This window comes from Rattus norvegicus, chromosome 4 (genome assembly GCF_036323735.1).
Source record: "Rattus norvegicus strain BN/NHsdMcwi chromosome 4, GRCr8, whole genome shotgun sequence".
NCBI lineage: Eukaryota > Metazoa > Chordata > Mammalia > Rodentia > Muridae > Rattus > Rattus norvegicus.
Genome location: NC_086022.1, coordinates 78,624,842 through 78,649,718, shown reverse-complemented (window position 1 = coordinate 78,649,718; position 24,877 = coordinate 78,624,842). Strand labels below are relative to the sequence as shown.

At 42.3% G+C, this 24,877-nt stretch overlaps 1 long non-coding RNA gene and 3 other non-coding genes across 4 annotated transcripts; 2 read left to right on the top strand and 2 right to left on the bottom strand.

The window, feature by feature from the left end:
* The first annotated feature begins 392 nt into the window (after positions 1–392).
* Positions 393–24,856, top strand: LOC134486766 (uncharacterized). Its single transcript, XR_010066149.1, has 2 exons — positions 393–22,309; positions 24,443–24,856. It is a non-coding gene; the product is annotated as an uncharacterized LOC134486766 (long non-coding RNA).
* Positions 11,075–11,146, top strand: Trnac-gca28 (transfer RNA cysteine (anticodon GCA) 28). Its single transcript has one exon. It is a non-coding gene; the product is annotated as a tRNA-Cys (tRNA).
* On the bottom strand, positions 22,862–22,933 carry Trnac-gca27 (transfer RNA cysteine (anticodon GCA) 27). Its single transcript has one exon. It is a non-coding gene; the product is annotated as a tRNA-Cys (tRNA).
* Positions 23,841–23,912, bottom strand: Trnac-gca26 (transfer RNA cysteine (anticodon GCA) 26). Its single transcript has one exon. It is a non-coding gene; the product is annotated as a tRNA-Cys (tRNA).
* Positions 24,857–24,877: the final 21 nt, after the last annotated feature.

Below are 24,877 nucleotides of genomic sequence, written 5' to 3'. Positions count from 1 at the left end.
TGTTCTAATGCATAGAAGGTAGATTTAAAGACATGTGCACAGGAACACATAAACATGCATTCACATATGCATATATGCATAAATATGCATTAATATGTGTATTTTATGAGAGTATGTAGGATGCTGGGAATGGAACCCAGGGCCTTTTGATTGTGGGCCAAGTGCTCTCCCACTAAGCTATAGCCACTTCCAAGAAAATACATTTCTAACATTTTTAATGTTAGAAACCTTAAATATTTTTTTTATGTTGGAAACATTTTTTTATTCTATTTTGGGTATTTCTTTTTTTTTAATTTATTTAATACTTAATAATAATTCTTTGGTTTCCGGGCAAACATCCCCTCCCCCCTCCCCTTCCTTATGGGTGTTCCCCTCCCAACCCTCCCCTCATTGCCGCCCTCCCCCCAACAGTCTAGTTCACTGGGGGTTCAGTCTTAGCAGGACCCAGGCCTTCCCCTTCCACTGGTGCTCTTATTAAGATATTCATTGCTACCTATGAGGTCAGAGTCCAGGGTCAGTCCATATATAGTCTTTAGGTAGTGGCTTAGTCCCTGGAAGCTCTGGTTGCTTGGCATTGTTGTACATATGGGGTCTCGAGCCCCTTCAAGCTCTTCCAGTTCTTTCTCTGATTCCTTCAATGGGGGTCCTATTCTCAGTTCAGTGGTTTGCTGCTGGCATTCGCCTCTGTGTTTGCTGTATTCTGGCTGTGTCTCTCAGGAGCGATCTACATCTGGCTCCTGTCGGTCTGCACTTCTTTGCTTCATCCATCTTGTCTAATTGGGTGGCTGTATATGTATGGGCCACATGTGGGGCAGGCTCTGAATGGGTGTTCCTTCAGTCTCTGTTTTAATCTTTGCCTCTCCCTTCCCTGCCAAGGGTATTCTTGTTCCCCTTTTAAAGAAGGAGTGAAGCATTCACATTTTGATCATCCATCTTGAGTTTCATTTGTTCTAGGCATCTAGGGTAATTCAAGCATTTGGGCTAATAGCCACTTATCAGTGAGTGCATACCATGTATGTCTTTCTGTGATTGGGTTAGCTCACTCAGGATGATATTTTCCAGGTCCAACCATTTGCCTACGAATTTCATAAAGCCGTTGTTTTTGATAGCTGAGTAATATTCCATTGTGTAGATGTACTACATTTTCTGTATCCATTCCTCTGTTGAAGGGCATCTGGGTTCTTTCCAGCTTCTGGCTATTATAAATAAGGCTGCGATGAACATAGTGGAGCACGTGTCTTTTTTATATGTTGGGGCATCTTTTGGGTATATGCCCAAGAGAGGTATAGCTGGATCCTCAGGCAGTTCAATGTTGGAAACATTTTTAATGTTAGAAACTCTACAGTTGAAAGAAGCCTTAATTATCAGTGGCTTTATGATACAAAGTTAGAAACAAACAAGGAAAACGTGTGTCCTAGTTTTCTCTCTGTTGCTGTGATAAAACGCTCTGACTAAAATAACCAGGGATGGAGAGGTATTACACCTACATTCATGAAGGAAATCAAGCAGGAACTGAAATAGAAGCCATGGAGGAAGACTGCATACTGCCTCGCTCTCCTGCTCCTGCTCAGCTAGCTTTCTAATATAGCCCAGAACCTTCTGCCTAGGGATGGGTACCCCCTCAACAGTGGAACTGGCCTTCCTACATCAATGAGCAGTCAAGACAATTCCCCACAGGCTAATCTGGTTGAGTCACTTCCCAGTCAAAATTGCCTCAGAAAACTCTAGGCTGTGTCAAGTTGACAGCTGAAGCTAAGGAGACTTCACACCTTGGCGACCTGATAAATAAACACATCACCTTTCCTTTATTTATCTGCATTATTTCATATTAATATCATGATATAAAATACAGTACAACTTTAAGAGTCCTAGAGTCTTTAAAAATTCCAATACTTTAAAAACTTGATGTATTTATAGGTATTAGAAGTCATTAGAAGTTGGTTTAATACTGAATCTATTTAGCAGTATAATAGTAGTAGGTTCTCCTCTAGGCCTACAACCTGTCTAGCTAAAGGTGGTTGGACCAGTAATAGCACCAGTTACAGGGTTCATCTTGTGGAATGGGACTTACATTCGAGGAGAAAGTGGTTGATTTCCCATGATGTCATGCCACTAGTGCACCAGTGGGCATGCCTCCTCAGGCTGTTATTATTGTAGTTCACATTACCCTCCTCTTCCAGCAGCCTGTAGAGACCTTCTAATGTCCAATAGGAATAAGCTACCAAGTGAATACCAGGTTGATTTTTTCATGTTCTGTAACTAAGTATGTGGTGTCTACAGCAATAGGGCTTTATCATCAGATTCTAGAAGTTGCCAGTAGCATTGGTAAAGACTTTTAATGGAATGCTAAGACAATTAGATGCCTTCCTGTATCAGTTAGCAATCAAGAAAATACCCGGCAGGCATTCCCAAATGCCAGTGTGATTGATGCACTCTCCTACTTGAGACTCCTCAAGGTAACTTTGTGCTGGGCAGAGTTGACAGCTCTTGCTACCTAGAAGTGAGTAAAGACAGATAAAAGTTTGTTTTGTCTGAGTAGCTTTCTGGTAATTAAGTTCTTATTAAGATTAAGGCAGTTCACAGATAATGTTCCCTTGAGTGTTGTTAAACAGCCATCACTTTGGAGAAATGTTTCTTAGAGGTTAGATTTCTAGCTTTCAAGATTTTACGTTATATGTTTATGTATTATAAGAAATTACAGGACTATCTTGATTAATCTGAGTGTTTTTATTGAAATAAATCTCGACTGTGACAAAAAAACAGACAAAAACCAAAACCCGAAACAAAATAAAAACCAACCCAGATGAGATTGTGTAAATAAGGCTCCTGAGGGCCAGTGAAAGGGCCAGGTCCATACAGAGGAAAAAGACCAAAGATGCTATTTTTTGTGTCGCAAAATTTTTATAATATTAGCACTTTCTGAAACAAATTTCAATCCAATGGGTATGGATTCCGAGTGTGGTTTTGCAATGTGACTCAAAAGGCATTTAGCAATTGGTTCCAGAGTGACAAGGGGCACTCTCACAGGCAGAACATTTGACTACTGGGAAAAGGTCCCTGGTCCAGCTCTAGGCACCCTCTGAGGAACTTTAGTACTGGTGTCCTGTGGTAAATTCCAGTGTGTCGTCAGCTTGATTCATTGTATCTTTCAGGTTGAGGGTGTAGAAGTATTTCTCAGTGCCCTCTTTTGCTCCCAAATAACTGTAGGCAGTTTCTACATCCACGTAACTCATGTAGATCCCAAATAAAAGACACGGAGACCTGGTACTTTTATTAACATGCTCCTGGCACTCTGCTGGACAGCTTCTGAGCGACTGTAACCCTCTAAGGCTATCAGTACCCAGACACATGCCCTGTCACTTGCCATCTCAGTCTCGCCTTGGCTCTCTCTGCTCTATGTGTGTGCTCTCTCATCCTGACCTCACGGTGAATCCTCCTGGTGGCTCCACGTGGTCTCTCCACACCTTTCTTCTCTTCCTGCTCCTCTCTCTAGCCAGGACCCTCTCACTGGGATCTGATGTTCCACCTCTAGTGTCCTCTCCTGCCCAATCATAGGCTGATCAGCTCTTTATTATCAATCAATCAGAGCTGAGGGAAAACAATTTTTACATAACATTGAGACTGGAGATGCTTGACCAGACCATTATCTGTACTGTAATCAGATGTCTGGGCACAAAAATCATCTGAATATACAGTATGCAAGACCAACCCCCAACAGAGGGGCCCTTCAGAGAGCCATGGGAGGGAAACCAAGGCAGAAGAGACAGTTCGGACGGAGTCTAGCCTATCTTCTTGACTGGAGAAGTAGAATGTTTCAGAACAAGAAATATGGTTTTAGGACGTGGTCATGTTTTGTGTTTCCCTATGTAGCTATGGCTGTCCTGAAGCCCACTATGTAGAACACTTTGGAGAAATCACAGAGATCCAGCTGCCTCTGCTTCCCACACACTGGGGTTAAAGACAAGTGCCACCATGTCTGGCCAACATCGTGTGCTAAGCATAGTGTAGACTAAGGAAGGCTTTCTCTTCTAGTCTTTTCCTCAAGTATACAACACGGAAGTGCAGACTAAACATGAAAGTTGTTAAATGTGTGTGAATTCCAGAATGGCCTTGGGGTATGGTGACATGTGCTTATGTCACACCTGTGCCACCAGTGTGTGAATATTGGGCGTAGGTCTGCAGGATTGAAAGAAAACACGTACACAGATCACCCGTTTTCAGCAAGTGCCACCAAGGCGTTACTGAGATCTCCTTCTATACCCGAGGCAAAAGCCGTGGAAAAACAACAAGGCAGGTGAAAATCCCCAGCCAGGAAAACAGGAAAAGTCTGTGTGGTGAGAGTTCCGGCCCAATCAGGGGCATAAACAACTTCTTAACAACAACAAGCAGGAAGGCTCGGTGGGGAGGAAGGGTGCCATGGAAAATCCCAGCCCCAAATCAGGGGCTAAGAGCAGCTGCCGAGGGTGTAAACATTTTCTTGCTATAGCAGGCTAAAAGGCTCAGCGAGGGGGAAGGGAAACACCAAGGTAGGGCCCAACATGCTTAATCCCCGATCTCATCTCCAGACATTCTGAATTGTTAGGTCTGAGCTGGGGCTGGAAAAGTTGAACTTTACAATGGCACTCTCCCTTTTCCCCATCCTCTCACAGCAGTGTGTTAGGGGGTTTAACTGAGGTGTGAAGACTGATCTTGAGTATGGGCCACACCATAGTGAATAGAACATCAACATGCATTTCCCTCTACTTCCTGTTTGTGGAGATAATATGACCAGCTTCCTCATTTTCCTCTGCCTTGTCTTCCCCAGCATCAAGACAGTGTCCTCCTAGACTGCAAGCCAGAACAAACCCTTCCTTCTTTAACTTGCTTCTGTCAGGTAGTTTGTCATAGTGAAGAAAAAGTAACTAACACAGGGAGAGAATTCAAAGAGTATAGAAATGTGAGGCCTAAAAACGGGGATATTGCTGAGTCTGTTCCTGAAAGCCATGACTGAAGCCTGCCGGCCTCTACTGATGTCATTGCTTAGGAGCTCAGCTACTCAGACTTTAGTGCAGGGCTTCTGCAACCTTACTGTGGTTTCAGAAATAGTAACAATGTTCTGCTCTCAGAGCTCTTGGAGTCCCCTTCTGATTAGTGAGTGTTCTCTGCACACACGTCCCACACCACTCACCTGGGTTCACTCGTCATTTCCACATTGTCATTCCTGCCTTTTTCTTTCTTTCTTTGGTGTATGTGTTTGTGTGTGCAGAGGACAGAGGGAAACATCAGGTGTTCTTTACACACGCACGCACGCACACACACACACACACACACACACACACACAGAGAGAGAGAGAGAGAGAAAGAGAGAGAGAGAGAGAGAGAGAGAGAGAGAGAGAGAGAGATTCAAGACAAGAAATGCAGAAAAGAGAGAATTTCATACAGGAGAGAAAAAGAAACAAAGAATGTCCTGGTGAAGTAGTCTGGGATCTATTGAAAAAAAGAAAAGTAAAAGAGAAATGTTCAATATTTGAACATGTGGAAATTTATTTTGAAAGACATTTTAGAGAAAAATCAAAGTTTGTAAAAAAAAGTATAGATAAAGTATACTTAAGGGAAATAAAGCAGTTGGGCAGTTATGGTTACACCTTTAATCTCAGCACTCAGGAGGCAGAGGCAAGTGGATTTTTGTGACTTTTGAGGTCATCTTGGTCTACAGAACAAGTTCCAGGACAGCCAGGGCTACACAGAGAAACCCTGTCTTGACCAAAACCAAAACCAAAACAAAACAAAGCAAAAAGAAGGAAAGAAATATTGTTATTATCCCCAGGAAATGAAACAGGCGAACACAAATTCTTAGACCTACTTAAGCATGACATTCGTACTATTACACATTCTCCAAAACAACACAAATGATTAAAAGTGACATACTTGTCTATAAAAGGATGCTAATAACTTAATTACGTTCAACTTAGCTATACTCACTTAATCCCACGGTACCAGAATAAACAACCAAAGCTTTGGAAAGTGGAGCCTGCACAGGAAGACTGCAAAAATTGGCAGGGTTTATGATAACCCTTAAAGCAATGTTTGACTGAAAAATAATTGTGGAAGATACTTTGATATAAGAACAAATATGCAACAGTGGACACATTCATGTAGTGGGATAAAGGTCACTGTAGAGCTGTCTCCATAGAGGCCCTTTATGATCTTCATTCTATGTTGTCCTCATGATGGTTCACAGAACTTCTTCATTGTCCACTCAAGACCTGGGAAGTTCACAACCTTCTCCTGTCCACAACCTTAGGATCTAATACAGGTCCTTGGGCTGAAGAGATGTATTCAGGTATAAGCACTTGGGTGTCTCAAAACTTAGGCACAGTACCTTTCCCCGAAGCTTTGTGATTTATAACATAAAGCATAGCATGTAAATCCTAGAGTCCCTCTAGTATTATTTGTATGTATGTATGTATGTATGCATGCATGCATGTATGTATGAATATATATGTGTATATATATATATATATATATATATATATATGTTATAGTGTGTGTGTGTCTGTTGCTTCCACAGCCTGAAGAAAGGGGGAAGGATGTGAGCAGGGTAAAGCTAGGACTGGACAAGGTGCTCTCTAGGTTGAATTTGCTGAAGAATCAGTGCTAGTCTTACAAACTCTCTAGAAATAAGTATAAACTTCCTGTATATTGTAGGAATGCTATATATGTGAATATAAAAGGAAATTATTAGACCACTCTCATAGAGCAGAGGGTATAGCTCAAGGGGTAGAGCATCTGCTTCAGGTCATTTGACTTCTGACCAGTGAGGTTCTGGTTCAAGTCTGGGTGCTTCCTGATAAGTGAGTTTTTCTCCCCAGAGAAGCTGTTGCTCATACTCATTTTTGCTTTTCTTCCATTTATCCAGTTCTTCTGGACCTTTCGAAGGCTGAGCTGTTAGTTATAGAAAGAACCTGCATTCTAGGAAAGAGCCAACAGAGGGCTCACTGTGAAGTTCATCCAGGTCATAGTCACTCTACTATGATCCAGGTAGTCATCCAGGAAGTGACCCTGAGGCTCACTCAGTGCAGGAAACCCAGTCTGAAGAAGCCTGAATGGTTGATGTGGTTTGAATAAGAATGTCTCCCCCATAGGCTTATATATTTGGAAGCATAGTCACCAGGGTATGGCACTATTTGAGAAAGATTGGGAGTTGTGACCCGATGGACTGGGTATGGCCTTGTTGGAGGAAGCATGTCATTGGGGGTAGGCTTTGGGATTTTAAAATCAGGACCAATCTTCCCACCCCGCTGCCTGTTTGCCTGAGGATCAAGATGTAGCTGTCAGCTATGGCTCTAGCACCATGTGTGCTGCCATACTAACTACCAATGGGTTAAGCCTCTAAACTGTAAATAAGGCCCCAACTAAATGTATGCTTTTCTACAAGTTGCCTTGATTGTGGATCACTGTAGGCTTAGAATTTTTCAAAACCAACTTAATAAGTTTTCTTAAATGTCTTAACCTCCCTTCTAGCCTACCACCCACTAGAGGTAGTAGAAAGGAAAGGTTAATAGAGCAAAGAAGGATGTGGGCCTGTTAAGAAATATTTCTTTGGAACAAATCCAATCTGCTTTGTTAGGATATCACCAGTTCAGTTCACAGGAATCGGAATCTGCACCTCGATCCACTCACAAACACCATTCACAAATCAGCAATGACAGGTTGATCCAGAAGAAACTGCAAGGCTCTGACAATTGGTCCAAGTCAGTGGAAGCAGGAAGACGCTGCCAGAACACCACTAGAAGTTTTTGGTGTGTTTCTTTCTATGAAGTTACGACAAACAATGACCAACAAAGAATGGTAAGGCATACCAACACCACATTCAGCATCATCAGCAAAGACCAGCATCAGCAAAGCCCAACAGTGACCACAAAGCAAGGCACACCAATACCATCCAGCAGCATCCAGTGTTTGTTGTGCTATATTTATATCCTTTCCAATCATCACTTCTTCTCTCAGGCATCAGCTCTAGGAAAACATCACATGCCTTTTTTTCCAGGCTGCTCCAAGGAAAACACTATATATCTGTTCTTAGCAAAATATCTTTTCATGTGTCTGCTTTAGCAAAAAATCCTCTCAGAAGACAGTTTCTAGAGAAACATCACATGACACAACTGAGTCTTCAAAGAAACCAGAAATTTCTACTTCAGATCATGGTATTTCTTCACAGCAATAGAACAAAGACTAAGGCAGGGATTGAGGAGCTGGCTTCTTCCTCAAGCAACACTTCTCATCTCTCTAGGGATCTGCATCACATCCCCAGCTTGGGTACTCTGTCCTCTGCCTCCTGCCGCTTCTATGGTAATATGACTCCTGGATTGGTCGTCTATTTGAAAGAAGTCTCTTTGAAGAATTAGAACAATGTCCATGCTTTCTCTCTGTGTTTAAATGGATGTCCAGGATGGGACAAGCTCCTTGAGTGTTCACATATCATTTCAATATAATTGAATGATTGAATAGTGAACAGCAGAGTGAGCGCCCTTCTGAGCTCCTGGAGTTGCAAAGATGCAAACACAGGGCCTAAACCTTTCAGCCAGGGAGGCTGTAGGTCCCAGACTGGTTTTCTTTCTCCTGGGTTCCCAATTACCCCTTCCTTAAGACCTTAGCTTTGCCCTCATCCTGCTTATCACCAGTGATGCCATCGTGTTCTACAGAGGGTGCAGTGGTGTTACTTAATCTTCCTTGTCAGCTAGGTTAGATTTAAAACCAACATTGAAACACAAACTTAGGTGTATTTATGAAAGTGATTAAAGTATAATGTCACTAGCTTCTATTAAAGCAAAGCTTCTACCCAGAATCATAGCCCCATTAGCACCGTATAGATAATCCCTGAATACAATTACCTAATCAGCATGATAGAAACATAGAAGATAATTTAAACAAAAGTTGAGATAGAAATATATGTGAAAAATGAATATAGCAAGAGGCACATGACTTATAATCCTTATCTACAAAAGCTGGTCAGTTACTGATTTCAAGATTGGATTAAATTAGACACACTGTAGAATAGTGAATTTATTTAAGGGCACACAGACAGACTAGAAGGTAGAGCCAGAATGAATCCATCTTAGAAACAGGAAAGATATACCAAAAGGAGGAGGATATTTTTCTTGGTAAACTTTAAAAACATTTCACTTCTAAATACAATTGTACAAGATTCTTTGGAAAAAAAACAAAAAACATTGTCTTAGTTACTGTTTTATTTCTGTGAAAAGACACCACAATGAAGGCAGCACATAAAAGGAAACATTTAATTGGGTGCTTACTTCCATTTTCAGAGGGTTAATTCATGATCATCACTGTGGGGAGTGGGATGACTGGCAGGCAGGCATGGTGCTGAGAGCTTACAGGATCCACAAGCCTGAACCTTCATCAGCCTTTGAAACCTCAAAACCTAACCCCAGTAACGCTCTTACCTCAAAAATTCAATACCTTCTAATTCTCCCCAAACAATTCTAATAACTGGGGACCAAGAATGCAAGCATTTGAGCCTATGGGGCAATTCTTACTCAAATCAGCACTCAAGTGTCAAATTAAAACCATCCATGCTTTTGGGGTAGATCTGCAAGTCAAGATGGGACCCATAGCTTCAGCATTACTTAGTTTTAAACCAGAGGCCCTCTTTATCTGCTATCTTCCTGATACTCCTCAGAGCTCGTCAGTGAACCACTCAGTCCTGAAGAGACATTTTTACGAACTATCCAGAAACCAACCTCAGAGTCTAACACACAAACCATACATGGGCTAGAGAGATGTTTTCACATGCAGGTACCTACCATTTGTGGCCCAAAATATACCAGGGTCTCTTCATACCAAGTGCTTGTTGCTTTACTGAGGAAGTCAGACATATAACTCTTTTAAAGACCCTTGTATTAGCTTATGTCCTCATGCCTCCTCCAACTGTGCTGTTTGAACAGGCTGAGATGTGGGAGAGTGCTCACATGACAACAGAGGCAGAGTTGGAGACACTGTGGGCAGGACAGGAACCTCTCTGGGTTGTTTGTGGTGGCAGGAGTACTGGTCTTACCAAGTCTGGTGAGACAACAAAAAACTTAAGCTTTAGGAATGTAGAAAGTGAAAGATACTTACTACACATGTCTGAGAGGGAAGGGATATAGCTCTGAGGTAGAATATTTGACTTCAGATTAAGAGGTCCCTGGTTCAAATCATGGTGACCCCTACCATATATTTATATCACACACACTCAGTTCTATGTTTCTTTCTTTCATTCTTCAGCAGAGCTTGGAGCTCCAGCCCAGCCGTTGAATACCTGTCATATGATGGATAGTCTCCTGTTCTCTTCCTGCAGGCTGGGTGTCCTTCTTGTTATTAATATCTGTCTCCCCTATTCTGGCATATATCTATCTTCTTTGGTTCTCTTGAGTTCATAAAAACAAGACAAAGACTACGACAGAAAAATTCTTCTGCAGTTTTCCAGGCAAAGCAGTTATAGAGGGAGACAATGTCCGGGGACCAGAAAGGAAAGCCCAACTATAAAAGTATCTCTCTCCATGGCTATCTGGTAAACCTGTGGTCAAGACTATGGAGACAATCAGAAAACCAGGAGGTCTGTGTCAGGTGGACATTTCCTCTGTGTTTCTCTCCCCCTTCCAGAGCCCACTGCTCACTTCCTTCATGCTCAGAGGCTAAAGACTACTCAGCTGCTATACAAGGCAGAGAGAGATCCTGCAGTGTGGCTGCTGACAGTGTCAACTATGGCTCTGATCAAACTCTTGAGTGACAGCCCATCTGTCAGGGGTACCTGGGTACCCAGGTGAAGGCAGTTGGCCAGCTTAGGAGCTAACCGAGGACAGCAGTGTGAAGTAGGCTCAGGGTCTGCAGGCTGCTCTTCTCCATTTCCTTGGCTGATGATGCTATTCAAGGACAGGCCTGGAAAGCTGCAGAGCTGAGGAAGGCATCTCACCTATCAGGTCTGGCAGCTTCTGGGATATAGGTCTGTGAGCATCTGTAATTTAACTTTATAGTCAGTCCTACTAGATCACCACTTAGATGACAATTATTAACTGTGTACACTGGTACCAGTGGGGGTATAGCTCAGGGGTAGAGCATTTGACTGCAGATCAAGAGGTCCCTGGTTCAAATCCAGGTGCCCCCTTATTTATGTCTGGTTACTGACTTACCATTCATCTTAGGCAGGCTACCCATGATGTTAGAAAGTCTTCATTAGCTGAGGCCTCTGGAATCAATGCTATTATGCTCCCAGTTACTGCCATTGATTATTTGTTTGTTTTTTTAACACTCCAGATTTTATTCTCCTCCTGGTTCACCCTGCAAGGGTTTCACATCCTACACCTCCTGGATTAGGTTGGTCTGGATTAGGTTGGCCTATGGGCATGTCTGGAGGGGATTGTGTTGAGGACTAAGGCAATGGATTATGAAGACCCAGCACTGTTCCCTAGGCAGGTATGCTGAACTGTGTGAGTGCAGAAAGTGAGCTTAGCCCTGACAAGCATGCGTGTATTCATTTTTCTCTGCTCTTAGCCATAGAAGTGATATGACCAACTGCTTACCGTTCCTGCTGCCTTGACTTTCCTGAAATAAGGGACTGTAACCTGAAATTGTGAGTTAACTTTAACCCTGTTTACCCTCACTTGCCTCCTTTCAGGGCATTTTTATCACAGCAGCAGAAATGAAAGTATGACATACCTTCTTCCAGTACCCCCCAACTCAATGAGCAATGGTCCAGTGTGGTCTAGGTGCCCATTGAACGATGGACTGCATTCTGAATTTCAAGACTCTGTTGGCAGGCTAAGATGATAGTGGACAGAGTCTGAGGCTGTGCCTGCATGGAGAAATGCTACCTGAAGTCAAAGACTCATAGGAGGCAGAAGGCATCAGCAGAGGTGCTGAACTTTTAAAGCCACTAACTCGCTAATGTCAGCTGTTGAGGAGATGCCAGAGGAGGTCTCTTTCTGCTTAGGAAGATGGTTTGTTCCTTTTGTAAGATTGGTACATTAGGATGTGACTGAAACATCCATTGGGCTGACTGGTTTGATTCCAAAGTACAGGACCTATAGGATGCTCACTGCTGGAAATGTAGGGAATAGTATTGAAAGTATATAACATGGCTGTCATGATGACCCATTAAGACATATATATATGAACTTGCAGAGCTGAAAGGCTAAACTTCAGAGTAAAGCAATGACGGTGTGACTATCTGTGACAGGCTGTTCTTGCCATCCATTCTATGAGAAGGTTTGACGTCCCATGAGAACTGAGTGGTTCAGAACGAGAATTCAGAGGCAATGCAGATAGAACTTTGCTGTTGGAAAAAGGGAAAGAGATCTTTCTCCATGGCAGGAGGCCTTGACTAAATCAGTTCACAGAAGTAGAGAACCCAGAGCCTTCCCGTTAGCTACATATTGGCAATGTAGTTGGATGCCCCTTATGAAGACTGATTTGAGTGAAGTGATGCCTGGTAAATTCTCTTCATGGAAAAGAGCATCCAGGAAGAATGAAGCCCACAGAAGCCCAATGGGTCCATATATGTGTCACTGAGCTGCATTGTGACAAATGGAGTCACATCACTGGAACCTCATGGTGTGGGAGCTCTGCTGACAAGCCTTGATTCCCCGACCTGCCCCCAACATCCCCAGGTCCTGACTGAGGAGAAGGCAGAGGCTCTGGCTTATTGTAGGAATTCAGATTGTGATTTGTGGTGGAAAAGAAACTGTGAGATGAATGAATGGCCTCTGGGAGCTGAACAGGAAACAGTTTGGTCAGCTGGTGATGGTTCTGGTTTAGTGACATATATAGTATATTATGGGATCCAATCAGGGTCACACAGGTGAGATGCACCACGGAAACCTCACACCACAAGGGTGTAGCTCAGGTTAGACTATTGAACTACAGACTTGGGTTCTCAGTTCAAATCCAGCAGACTCCTGCTGATGCGTCTCTTCATTACAAGCCTATGATTGTCTCCTCTCTTCAGTGTTCTGCTTTCCAGTCACCTCCAAAACTGTCCCTCTAGGACCCTATAGCTGCGCTTTGCAAACATCAGATATCAATCATAAGTGAGAGTCCCATCAATGTTTAATGATCTGTGTCTATTTCAGAAGGTCTTAATTAGTTGCTCCATAAACCTTCCATTGTGGAGGGATAGCCTGAATCTGAGGCTGCTGAGTTATTCTGAGGCTAAGTCAGTGGCTCACTTTGTCCCACTCTCCCCACTGTGCGGCAGCAAACCCTGTCCTTCAGTCTTTTTATTTTTTTACATTTTATGAGTTTGGCTGTTTTGTCTGCATGTTTGTCTGTAAAATATGTGGTTTCCTGGTGCCCAAGGTAACCAGAAAAGCATTTCAGACCTCTTGGACCTGGACTTACAGACTGTTGAGAGATGCCAAGTGTGTGCTAGAAATCAAACCTGTGTCTTCTTCAAAGCAACATGAGGTCTAAAGCATCAAGCCATTGCCCCAGGCTCCAGCCCTGCAGTCCTGTCTCAGCTTTCCACCCTTCAGTCTCTGTTTTCTTAGGAGACAATTCTCTTACATTGGTTTCCTTTCTTCTTTCTTTGTTCTTCAACCTAAGAATCCTCTGTTCAGAGTTTAAAGTTCACAGTGAGGTGACTCTGTGACAAAATGACTGCTTCTGGCCTCAGACATCAGGATAAGGGCCGTGTTTACCTTGTCCTGGTCACTTGTGCCCTACCAGGTTCCCCTCACACCACATACAGTTTGTGTGTGAGAAGACACCCCAGTGTTTGGGATTCACCATGCAGAGGGAGGAGATCTGTCATCACCCATCTGCTTGGTCAGCAGTGTAAGGTGCATCCCAGCTGGTGTGTGTGTGTGTGTGTGTGTGTGTGTGTGTGTGTGTGTGTGTTCCTTGGATCTCTGATCTTTCAGTGGACCAAGTCTTCATCATATTTAGAAGGGGACATGAGGTCCCTAATCCTAGGCCATGGCACCTTCAGTAGAAAGAAAGGGTTTCTGCATCTAGAACCCTGTATGGAAGGAAGCCAGCACAGCATGTGGAGTGGGCAGCAGGTAAAGTCCCTAAAGCAAGGAGATAAAGAGAGGGCTGACTTCTGCATCAACTGGAGGACTCCAGTGGATCCTCCAGAGCTGGGGATTGTGAATCCCAGGCTGTGGGGGTGAAGCACACAAGCCACCAGGATTCTAGGCAGCTCATTGGCATCCAATGGTGGGTGTTGGCTGACACCTGCTCTAAACGGTCAGGATCTGTGTGGTCAAAGTTGTGCTTCAGTGTTTGAAGTTTCACTGCACAGAACAATATTTATTCCCACCAAAGACCTGAACTTTTCACAGGCAGCCTTTGCTATAATGCTGTGTGAAGAGCTAAGAGCCTGACAGGGCTGGAGCTCCATCATGTACCATGGACAGCTCCACAGTCAGCTGGCTTTGCTGAAGACACACAGAGAGAATGCAGACCCCTCCACTGTGTAGTGGCCTCAGCTATTTCTGCAGGGTGGATAGGATTGCATAAAACTGAAACTGAAAACAATAATCAAATTACCATAATGCTGTCTAGTGTGCTGGCTCAGCAGACATCAGCACTTGCTGCACGAGCCTGAGAATCTAAGGTGGATATGTGTCATATGTGTATTTTTCTTTCCCACATGAAAAGGACAGGCATATAGGAACATAGATGTGATCCAAGCAATCGTACAGGAAGATGGGAGTTGACAGGAGACTCTTTCTGGAAGATCATGAAGAGTTAGCCTGGAGTATGTATCCATGTCTCAAGCAATAAGAGAGACTCTGCTTCAAATAAAGCAGAAGGTGAGAGCTGACACCTCTGACTTTCCTCTGAGCTCCCCACGTGCTCCATGGTAAGCACATGCCCTCACAAACACATGATACTTGCACATCCACAGAGATATCCACACATACACACACATACATGCACACTCATTCCTACACACACATGCAATTGTAAGCATACACACACATACCAGTGTTGGGAATTATCAGTGCCCCTATCTCTCTCTTTTTTTTCAAAAATTTTTATTATATATTTCTTTACTTACATTTCAAAGGTTATTCCCCTTCCCAGTTTCCTGTAGATAAGCCTCCATTCCCTCCCCTCCTCCTCCCCCATAGGGGTATTCCCCCTATACATTCCCTTATTGCCGTCCCCCATATTCCCTTGCACTGGGGGTCCAACCTTGGCAACACCAAGGGCTTTCCCTTCCACTGGTGCCTCAACAAGGCTATTCTCTGCTACATATGCAGTTGGAGTCCTGGGTCAGTCCATGTATAGTCTTTAGTTAGTGGTTTAGTCCCTGGAAGCTCTGGTTGGTTGACATTGTTGTTTTTATGGTGTTGCAAGCTCCTTCAACTCTTTCAATACTTCCTCTAATTCCCCCGAAGGGGGTCCTGTTCTCAGTTCAATGATTTGCTGCTAGCATTGACCTCTGTATTGGACGTGCTCTGGATGTGTCTCTCAGGAGAGATCTATATCCAGTCTCTTTCCGCATGTGTATTTTAGCTTCACCAATCTTATCTAGTTTTGGTGGCTGTATAGATATGGGCCACATGTGTGTCAGGCTCTGAATTCCTTGAGGCACTGCTCTAAACTTTGCTTCCATATCCCCTCCTGTGAATATTTTCCCCCTTTTAAGAAGGAGTGGGAGCATCTGCATTTTGGTCATCCTTCTTCTTGAGCTTCCTGTGTTCTGTAGATTGCATCGTGGGTAATTTGAGCTTTTGGGCTAATATCCACTTATTAATGAGTGCATACCAAGTGTGTTTTTCTGAGATTGGGTTACTTCACTCAGGATGATATTTTCTAGTTCATTCCATTTGCCTATGAATTTCATCAAGTCATTGTTTTTGATAGCTGAGTAGTACTCCATTGTGTAGATGTACCATATTTTTTGAATCCATTCCTCTGTTGAAGGGCATCTGGGTTCTTTCAAGCTTCTGGCTATTATAAATAAGGCTGCTATGAACATAGTGGAGCATGAGTCTTTGTTGTTTGTTGGAGCATCTTTTGGGTATATGCACAGGAGAGGTATAGCTGGGTCCTCAGCTAGTGTAATGTCCAATTTTCTCAGGAACCTCCAGACTGATTTCCAGAGTGGTTGCACTAGTTTGAAATCCCACCAACAATGGAGGAGTGTTCCTCTTTCTCCACATCCTCACCAGCATCTGCTGTCATCTGAGTATTTGATCTTAGCCATTCTGACTGGTGTGAAGTAGAATCTCAGGTTTGTTTTGATTTGCATTTCCCTGATGACTAAGGATGTTGAACATTTCTTTAGGTGCTTTTTGGCCATTCAGCATTCCTCAGCTGTGAATTCTTTGTTTAGCTCTTTACCCCATTTTTTAATAGGCTGATTTGTCTCTCTGGAGTCTAACTTCTTGAGTTCATTATATATTTTGGAAATTAGCCCTCTATCAGATGTAGGATTGGTAAAGATCTTTTCCCAATCTGTTGGTTGCCATTTTGTCCTAATGACAGTGTCTTTTGCTTTACAAAAGCTTTGCAGTTTTATGAGGTCCCATTTGTCAATTCTTGATCTTAGAGCATGAGCCATTGGTATTTTGTTCAGGAAAATTTCCCCAGTGCTCATGTGTTCAAGACTCTTCCCCACTTTTTCTTCTAGTAGTTTGAGTGTATCTGGTTAGATGTGGAGGTCCTTGATCCACTTGGACTGAAGCTTTGTACATGGTGATAAGCATGGATCGATTTGCATTCTTCTACATGCCGACCTCCAGTTGAACCAGCACCATTTGTTGAAAATGCTGTCTTTCTTACATTGGATGGTTTTAGCTCCTTTGTCAAAGATCAAGTGGCTATAGGTGTGTGGGCTCATTTCTGGGTCTTCAATTCTGTTTCACTGATCTACCTGCCTGTCTCTGTACCATTACCATACAGGTTTTTTTTTTTTTAACACTATTGCTCTGTAATACTGCTTGAAGTCAGGGATGGTGATTCCCCCAGAAGTTCTTTTATTGTTGATTATAGTTTTCGCTATCCTGGGTTTTTTGTTATTCCAAATGAATTTGCAAATTGCTCTTTCTATCTCTATAAAGAATTGAGTAGGAATTTTGATGGGGATTGCATTGAATCTGAGGATTGCTTTTGGCAAAATGGCCATCTTTACTATATTAATCCTGCCAATCCATGAGCATGGAAGATCTTTCCATCTTCTGAGATCTTCCTCAATTTCTTTCTTCAGAGATTTGAAGTTCTTGTCATACAGATCTTTCACTTGCTTGGTTAAAGTCACACCAAGATAATTTATGTTATTAGGGACTATTGTGAAGGGTGTCATTTCCCTAATTTCTTTCTCAGCCTGTTTACCCTTTAAGTAGAGGAAGGCTACTGATTTATTTGAGTTAATTTTATACCCCGACACTTTGCTGAAGTAGTTTATCAGGTTAAGCAGTTCTCTGGTGGAACTTTTGGGGTCGCTTAAGTACACCATCATATCATCTGCAAATAGTGATATTTTGATTTCTTCCCTTCCAATTTGTATCCTTTGATCTCCTTTTGCTATATGATTGCTCTGACTAGGACTTCAAGTACTATATTGAATAAGTAGGGAGAAAGTGAGCAGCCTTGTCTAGTCCTTGATTTTAGTGGGATTGTTTCAAGTTTCTCTCCATTTAGTTTAATGTTAGCTACTGGTTTGCCGTATATGGTGTTTACTATGTTTAGGTATGGGCCTTGAATTCCTGTTCTTTCCAAGACTTTTATCATGAAGGGGTGTTGAATTTGTCAAATGCTTTCTCAGCATCTAATGAAATAAGATAAAGAACCATGTGGTTCTTATCTTTGAGTTTGTTTATATAGTGAATTACATTTATGGATTTTCATATATTAAACCATCCCTGCATGCCTGGGATGAAGCCTACTTGATCATGGTGGATGATTTTTTTGATATGCTCTTGGATTCAGTTTGCAAGAATATTATTGAGTATTTTTTACGTCCATATTCATAAGGGAAATTGGTCTGAAGTTCTCTTTCTTTGTTGGGTCTTTGTGTGGTTTTGGTATAAGAGTAATTGTGGCTTCATAGAAGGAATTTGGTAGTGCTGTGTCTGTTTCAATTTTGTGGAATAGTTTGGACAGTATTGGTATGAGGTCTTCTATGGAGGTCTGATAAAATTCTGCACTGAAACCATCTGGACCTGGGCTTTTTTTGGTTGGGAGACCTTTAATGACTGCTTCTATTTCTTTAGGAATTATGGGGTTGTTTAGATGGTTTATCTCTTCCTGATTTAACTTTGCTACCTGGTATCTGTCTAGAAAATTGTCCATTTCCTCCAGATTTTCCAGTTTTGTTGAATATAGGCTTTTGTAGTAGGATCTGATGATTTTTTTTAATTTCTTCAGATTCTGTCCTTATGTCTCCCTTTTCATTTCTGATTTTCTTAATTTGGATACACTCTCTGTGACCTCTGGTTAGTCTGGCTAAGGGCTATCTATCTTGTTGATTTTCTCAAAGAACCAGGTCCTCTTTTGTTGATTCTTTGTATAGTCCTTTTTGTGTCTACTCGGTTGATTTCAGTTCTGAGTTTGATTATTTCCTGCCTTCTACTCCTCTTGGGTTTATTTCTTTTTTGTTCTAGAGCTTTAAGGTGTGCTGTCAGGCTGCTGACATATGCTCTCTTCTGTTTCTTTTTGCAGGCACGCAGACCTATGAATTTTCCTCTTAGGTCCACTTTCATTGTGTTCCATAACTTTGAGAATGTTGTATCTTCATTTTCATTAAATTCTAAGAAGTCTTTAATTTCTTTATTTCTTCCTTGACCAATTTTTTTGTGGTTTGCCCTGAAGTTATCTGTATTTTGATGCTAATTAGACTGCCCCAAGGACAGCTGCCTAGTCAAGGACTCAGAACTCAGGTGACTTCACCAGAACCACCTCCCCATTGAATTTGTAAAGTACAGGTGAGGGGCAGGTACAGGATAGAAGGAGGCCTGTCATTGGAGGAGAAGGAAGGATGGGTGGGAGAGAATTTTGAAGGAAGAGGAGGAGATGAGGGAGAAAGGAAGAGACAGGAGGGAGAGAGGGGCAGAGAAGCCATGGCAGGACAAGATGGCAGGTGATGTTAAGATTCTGCTCTGTGTATTTACAGGTTGTTATTAATGTTCTCAAGGGATGGATGGTACTGGGCTTTGTATGTTTCAGTGGGTAATTATATCTTATGAATTGGGTCAAAGATTATTGTGTTGTGTGTTCTTTTATGTGAGGGTTTGAATGTAGGAAAGTGTGCGGCTGGGATGTGTTTCCGCCAAGATATCAGCAGATATCTTGGGACACTGCGGTGCGGACCTAGCGGGGTAATAGACAACAATACCTATTTTATTTTTATATTATTACAACAACACAAGTTGTCATTGAGTAGAGCATTGTTCCACTTCCATGTATTTGTGGGCTCTCTGTCATTATTATTGTTGTTATTGAAGACCAGTCTTAGTGTGTGGTGATCTGATAGGATGCATGGGATTATTTCTATATTCCTGTATCTGTTGGGGCTGTTTTGTGGCTGATTATATAGTCAATTTTGGAAAAGGTTCCACGAGGTGCTGAGAAGAAGGTATAGCCTTTTCTTTTAGGATGGAATGTCCTATAAATATCTGTTCAATCCAATTGGTTCTTAACTTGTTAGTTTTTCTAAGTCTCTGTTTAATTTCTGTTTCCATGATTGGTCCAGTGATGAGAGTGGGGTGTTGAAATCTCCTACTATTGTCATGTGAGGTGCAATGTGTGCTTTGAGCTTTAGTAAGTTTTCTTTTATGAATGTAGGTGCACTTGTATTTGGAGCATAGATATTTAGGATTGAGAGTTCATCTTGGTGGATTTTTTCCTTTGATGAATATGAAGTGTCCTTCCTTATCTTTTTTAATGACTCTTGGTTGAAAGTCAATTTTATTTGCTATTAGAATGGTAACTCCAGCTTGTTTCTTCAGGCCATTTGCTTGGAAAATTGTTTTCTAGCCATTTACTCTGAGGTAGTATCTGTCTTTGTCACCGAGGTGTGTTTCCTGCATGCAGCAAAATGCTGGGTCCTTTTTATGTATCCAGTCTGTTAGTCTATGTCTTTTTATTGGGGAATTGAGTCTGTTGATGTTTAGAGATATTAAGTAATAGCAATTGTCGCTTCCTGTTATTTTCGTTTTTAGAGGTGGAATTATGTTTGTTTGTCTTTCTTTTGGCTTCATTGCAATGAAATTATGTTCTTGCTTTCTGTACGGTATAGTTTCTCTCCTTGTGTTGGAGTTTTCCATCTATTATCCTTTGTAGGGCTGGACTTGTAAAAAGATATTGCATAAATTTGGTTTGTCATGGAATATTTTGGTTTCTCCATCTATGTTAATTGAAAGTTTTGCTGGATACAGTAACTTGGGCTGTCATTTGTGTTCTCTTAGGGTCTGTATGACATTTGTCCAGGATCTTCTGGCTTTCATAGTCTCCGGTGAGAAGTCTGGTTAATTCTTATTGGCCTGCCTTTATATGTCACTTAACCTTTTTCCCTTACTGCTTTTAATATTCTTTCTTTGTTTTGTGCATTTGGTGTTTTAACTATTATGTGACAGGAGGAATTTCTCTTCTGGTCCAATCAATTTGGAATTCTGTAGGCTTCTTGTATGTTTTTGGGCATCTCTTTCTTTAGGTTATGGAAGTTTTCTTCTATAATTTTGTTGAATATATTTACTGGCCCCTTAAGTTGGGAGTCTTCACTTTCTTTTATACCTATTATCCTTAGCTTTGATCTTCTCACTGTGTCCTGGATTTCCTGTATGTTTTGGGCTAGGAGCTTTTTGCATCTTACATTATCTTTGACAGTTGTGTCAATGTTTTCTATGGTATCTTCTGCCCCTGAGATTCTCTCTTCTGTCTCTTGTATTCTGTTGGTGATGCTTGTGTCTACGGCTCCTTGTCTCTTCCTTTGGTTTTCTATATCCAGGGTTGTCTCCCTTTGTGCTTTCTTTATTGTTTCTATTTCCATTTTCAATTTTTTCACCTGTTTGGTTGTCTTTTCCTGTAATTCTTTCAGTGATTTTTGTTTCCTTTCTAAGGGTTTCCTCTCTAAGGGAGCTGTTTGGCAGAATCAGTTCAGTCCTAGGCACAGACCAGAACTGCGGTTACCAGCGGCTCTCTGTTCCTATATCCCTCTGTCCAGAGGCACTGTGCAGTTTCCCCTTGGATCAGGATTGTTGGTCAAGGTGTGCAGAGGTGGCAGTCTGTCCTGCGGCCTCAGGATGTCTGCGCTCCTGGGTTTTCCACTCTTCCCCACCGCCCCTATCTCTCTTGAATACTAATTTTCATTAGTAGTGAGTCAGGTTCCCTTGGGCACTGGGGATGAGAAGTCACAGTGCATCCCTGGTGAGGCAGTACATGGATCAGGTGCTAATGAGGAGAGTCTACACAGGTACAAGGGCATAAGTCACTAGTAGAACAATTGCTTACAGTTCATGCAATTTCTGACTCAAGACTGTACCCTGTTGGCCACACTGCTGGCCATGTCATGCTCCTGAGACCATCCACTCTCTGATTCTTACTTCTCCACAATTCCGAGGGTGGAAGCCATTCTTCATGTTATTTCTTCTGATACATCGAGGGATTGGCAAATGGAGACCAAGAGGGAGGAAGATGGGAGACAATTGAAGCTACTCAATCCTTGCTCAGGAAGGCTGGCACAAGAGTCCCTGAATCATTAATGTAAACTGTGCTATGACTTGGTTATTATGAGTTGTGGCTCTGATTTAACCAATGTTTTTTCACATCTGTAGCATGGAGTTGCTTATATAAAATTAATAGGTATAAGGAAGTGTATCTGAAACATCCCTAGAGCTTTTTAAGAGATGCAGGTATGTCATCCTAAGGTATTGTTCGCAGAGGATCTGGTTTAGGTTTTATTGAGTAGGGACTAAGGACATTTGCTTCTCACCTACCTTATCCCACTTGCCATATGTTTTGAACCCAACAAAAGGGGGTTTCAGCTTCATAACTGGCCATGCAGGTCATTATTGCAATTCACAGAGTCCACAGCTGTTGATGACTTCACAAAGGACTCTCCAGTTCCACCCAAGCCAGCCGACAAGGAGGAAGCTTCCTGGTCAGTACCTTCTTGGTTCCCCATGTCCCGTGACTAATATGTCTGGTGTCTTCACCAATAGCATTTAGTGAGTGTGCTGGTAGGCATCTGAGAGCAATGGCAGTACCCTAGAATGTCCTGGGGATCTCAGAATCACCAGAGTTTAATGGAATTGCCCTACTCAGGGGATTAGGCTCTTCAAGAAGCCATAAATTGTCAAATAAGAAATCCCAGTGCCAGGTAAGGGATGCATCACTTTCAATTGTTAGTCAGAGGTGTCCTGGAGCCACAAACATTTCTTATCTCCTAGTTTCAAGTACGTCTGTTGAAAAGTTAACTACCATGATGATGTATATATCATCTGTACTTTGTAGCCTAGGGTTTTAAGATCTTCCCTTTGGTGTTAAAATTCTTTGATACTCCCTGTGGAGCTCATTCATTTTGATGAGTACTTGAAGAAAGTTAGGATGGAAACCCACATCTTTCTTTGTGAGAAATTTTCTTGTATTTTGTCCTTCCATCATTTTCTATTTCTGATCATTGTGCAAATGTGGGGTCAGGGTGTGGCGATTCAGTCTTAAAAGTTTATCCCTTTGTTTGGGAATTCTGTTAAGTTCTCTTAAGGCTAAGTCATACTCATAGAAGACATCAATTTACCTTGTATTATGCAGCCCAGAGAGGGAGGGTATACAGTTCATTCAAGAAACTCCAACTAATGAATATATCATGGGTTCATTGAAGACCCAATTAAGGTGGATTTCGCAAGTTCAGTACCAAAATCATATTAAAGCAAGGGGGCACCTGGATTTGAACCAGGGACCTCTTGATCTGCAGTCAAATGCTCTACCCCTGAGCTATACCCCCACTTTGTAGGTAAGGTAGCCTCTCATTAGCACCTCTTCAAGCATAGTGCCACACCCAGGCTTGCTATGTGTTTATGATCTACTGCTTCCTCTACTGATCTTGAACCTACCAGTAATTTTCTATTTGAGTTTGCCCTTTTCCCTTCTCCTCTCAAGTTTGATTAGCCCACGTAAATGCACCCCTCTCTCTGAGTGTGCTGCAGGTTGATCTCTCTCAGGTCTAGAAAGACACATAACTGTGGTGTTTTCCTTCAGTTCATGATTAACTTCTAAAATGGCCAAATCAAGAGCTGTGGATTCTGCGTCTTCATTAGCCAACCTGCAGTCCAGAGGGAACTTTATCTTCTAGGACATCAGGACAGTGCTCATTACTTCACTCCATCATTTATTCACTCAATAACATTCATGGAGTTCATTAGCTCTGGTCACTTATCAGCCATGGTGAAGACACAAAGAGAGATAAATCATTTCCCCTTTTTCCTCAGAGTCTTCGTATAAATAGGTATCAAATTCATGGATCAAAGTCTTTCCTCAGAAGGAGCAGGAGCCAAAGTACAAGCTAGGGGGAAGTGGAACTGAGGAGCACCCTATAGGGAGCTCTGAAGGGACTTCCTGAAAGGACATCTATGGAATGTTTCCAGAGGAAGAATCCACTCCTAAGCTTCACAGGACTCTGCTCTGACCTTCTGCACTGAGCGAGCCTTACAGCGCCTTGGAATGCAGCCCTGTGCCACAACATGTAACTTGCATGGGTCTCACAGTGGGTTTCTTACTATTTCCTGTCAGAGAAGAGAACAGAGATCAGGCTTGAGCAGAATACAGAGCACAGGGAAGTACAGTATGTTATGCAGCTCTGTGTTAACCAATTCTTCATATTTGGTCTCTTGTAAATAAAGGTGACAATAAGAAGGGGGCACCTGGATTTGAACCAGGGACCTCTTGATCTGCAGTCAAATGCTCTACCCCTGAGCTATACCCCCTTCTGCTTTATGTATATCTCATAAACATATCTGAAGTCATATGGCCACTTCCTAATGTGTGCTTCCCAGTAAACTAAAATATCTCCTTTCTCCTGTGAGGCCCAGCCCTAATCCAACTCTGTACACCTGTCTGTCAACTCATGACCAGCACCCTCCTATCCTATTTCACGGCCGAGACAGAACACAATCAGCTGGAAATCTGCATTCATCTCATCCTGCAGACCCACTTATATAAGCCATACTCAAAGGGGTGGTTTAAGCAGTTGATAGCTTTTGAGGGAGAGAGGACTGTTTTATTTAAAGGAGTGGCTCTTGGTAAGTCAATCCTAGTGCAGTGGAATACTTGGGACCCAGAAGCATGTGGACTTCACAAATTGGAGGAACAAATCCTGGGGTATAGAGGTCGATGGCTCTGTGAGGAGGAGGAGTTAAAGGACCTAGGTGAAGGTGAATAGGATCCAAATACAAATTAATTAATGTAAGTAATTAATGAAATTAATGAAAGTATTTTAAAATATATTTTTCTTCAGCAATAGGGTCTTACCGCCGGGTTGTGGAGAAGAACCAATACACAATGTCATGGGCATAACTTTTAAAAACATTGGCAGAAAGATCCACTCCATTAGATGGTACTCATTTCTAATTCTACTAACATGGTCATGAACCTGGGTCTAGCCTGAAGAGCTCACTTTACACCAAAGGGACCAAAGAAAAGGGAGATCTTCATCCCTCTGCTCATCTGACTGGGTCTCACCATCTCTCTGGATGTGATGGGAGCTGCTAGAGGCAGTCTAAACACACCATGTAACCTTTGACTTCCAGGATAAGCTTGACCAGGGTATAGATTCCACCATGGACAGTCTGTGTCCCTCCTGGGACAGATCATCTCTCTAGCAGAAGTTGTTTTATAAAACCAGAGAATTCTGGCCTTAATGACTGCTGAACAGGGAGTGACTTGCATGGTG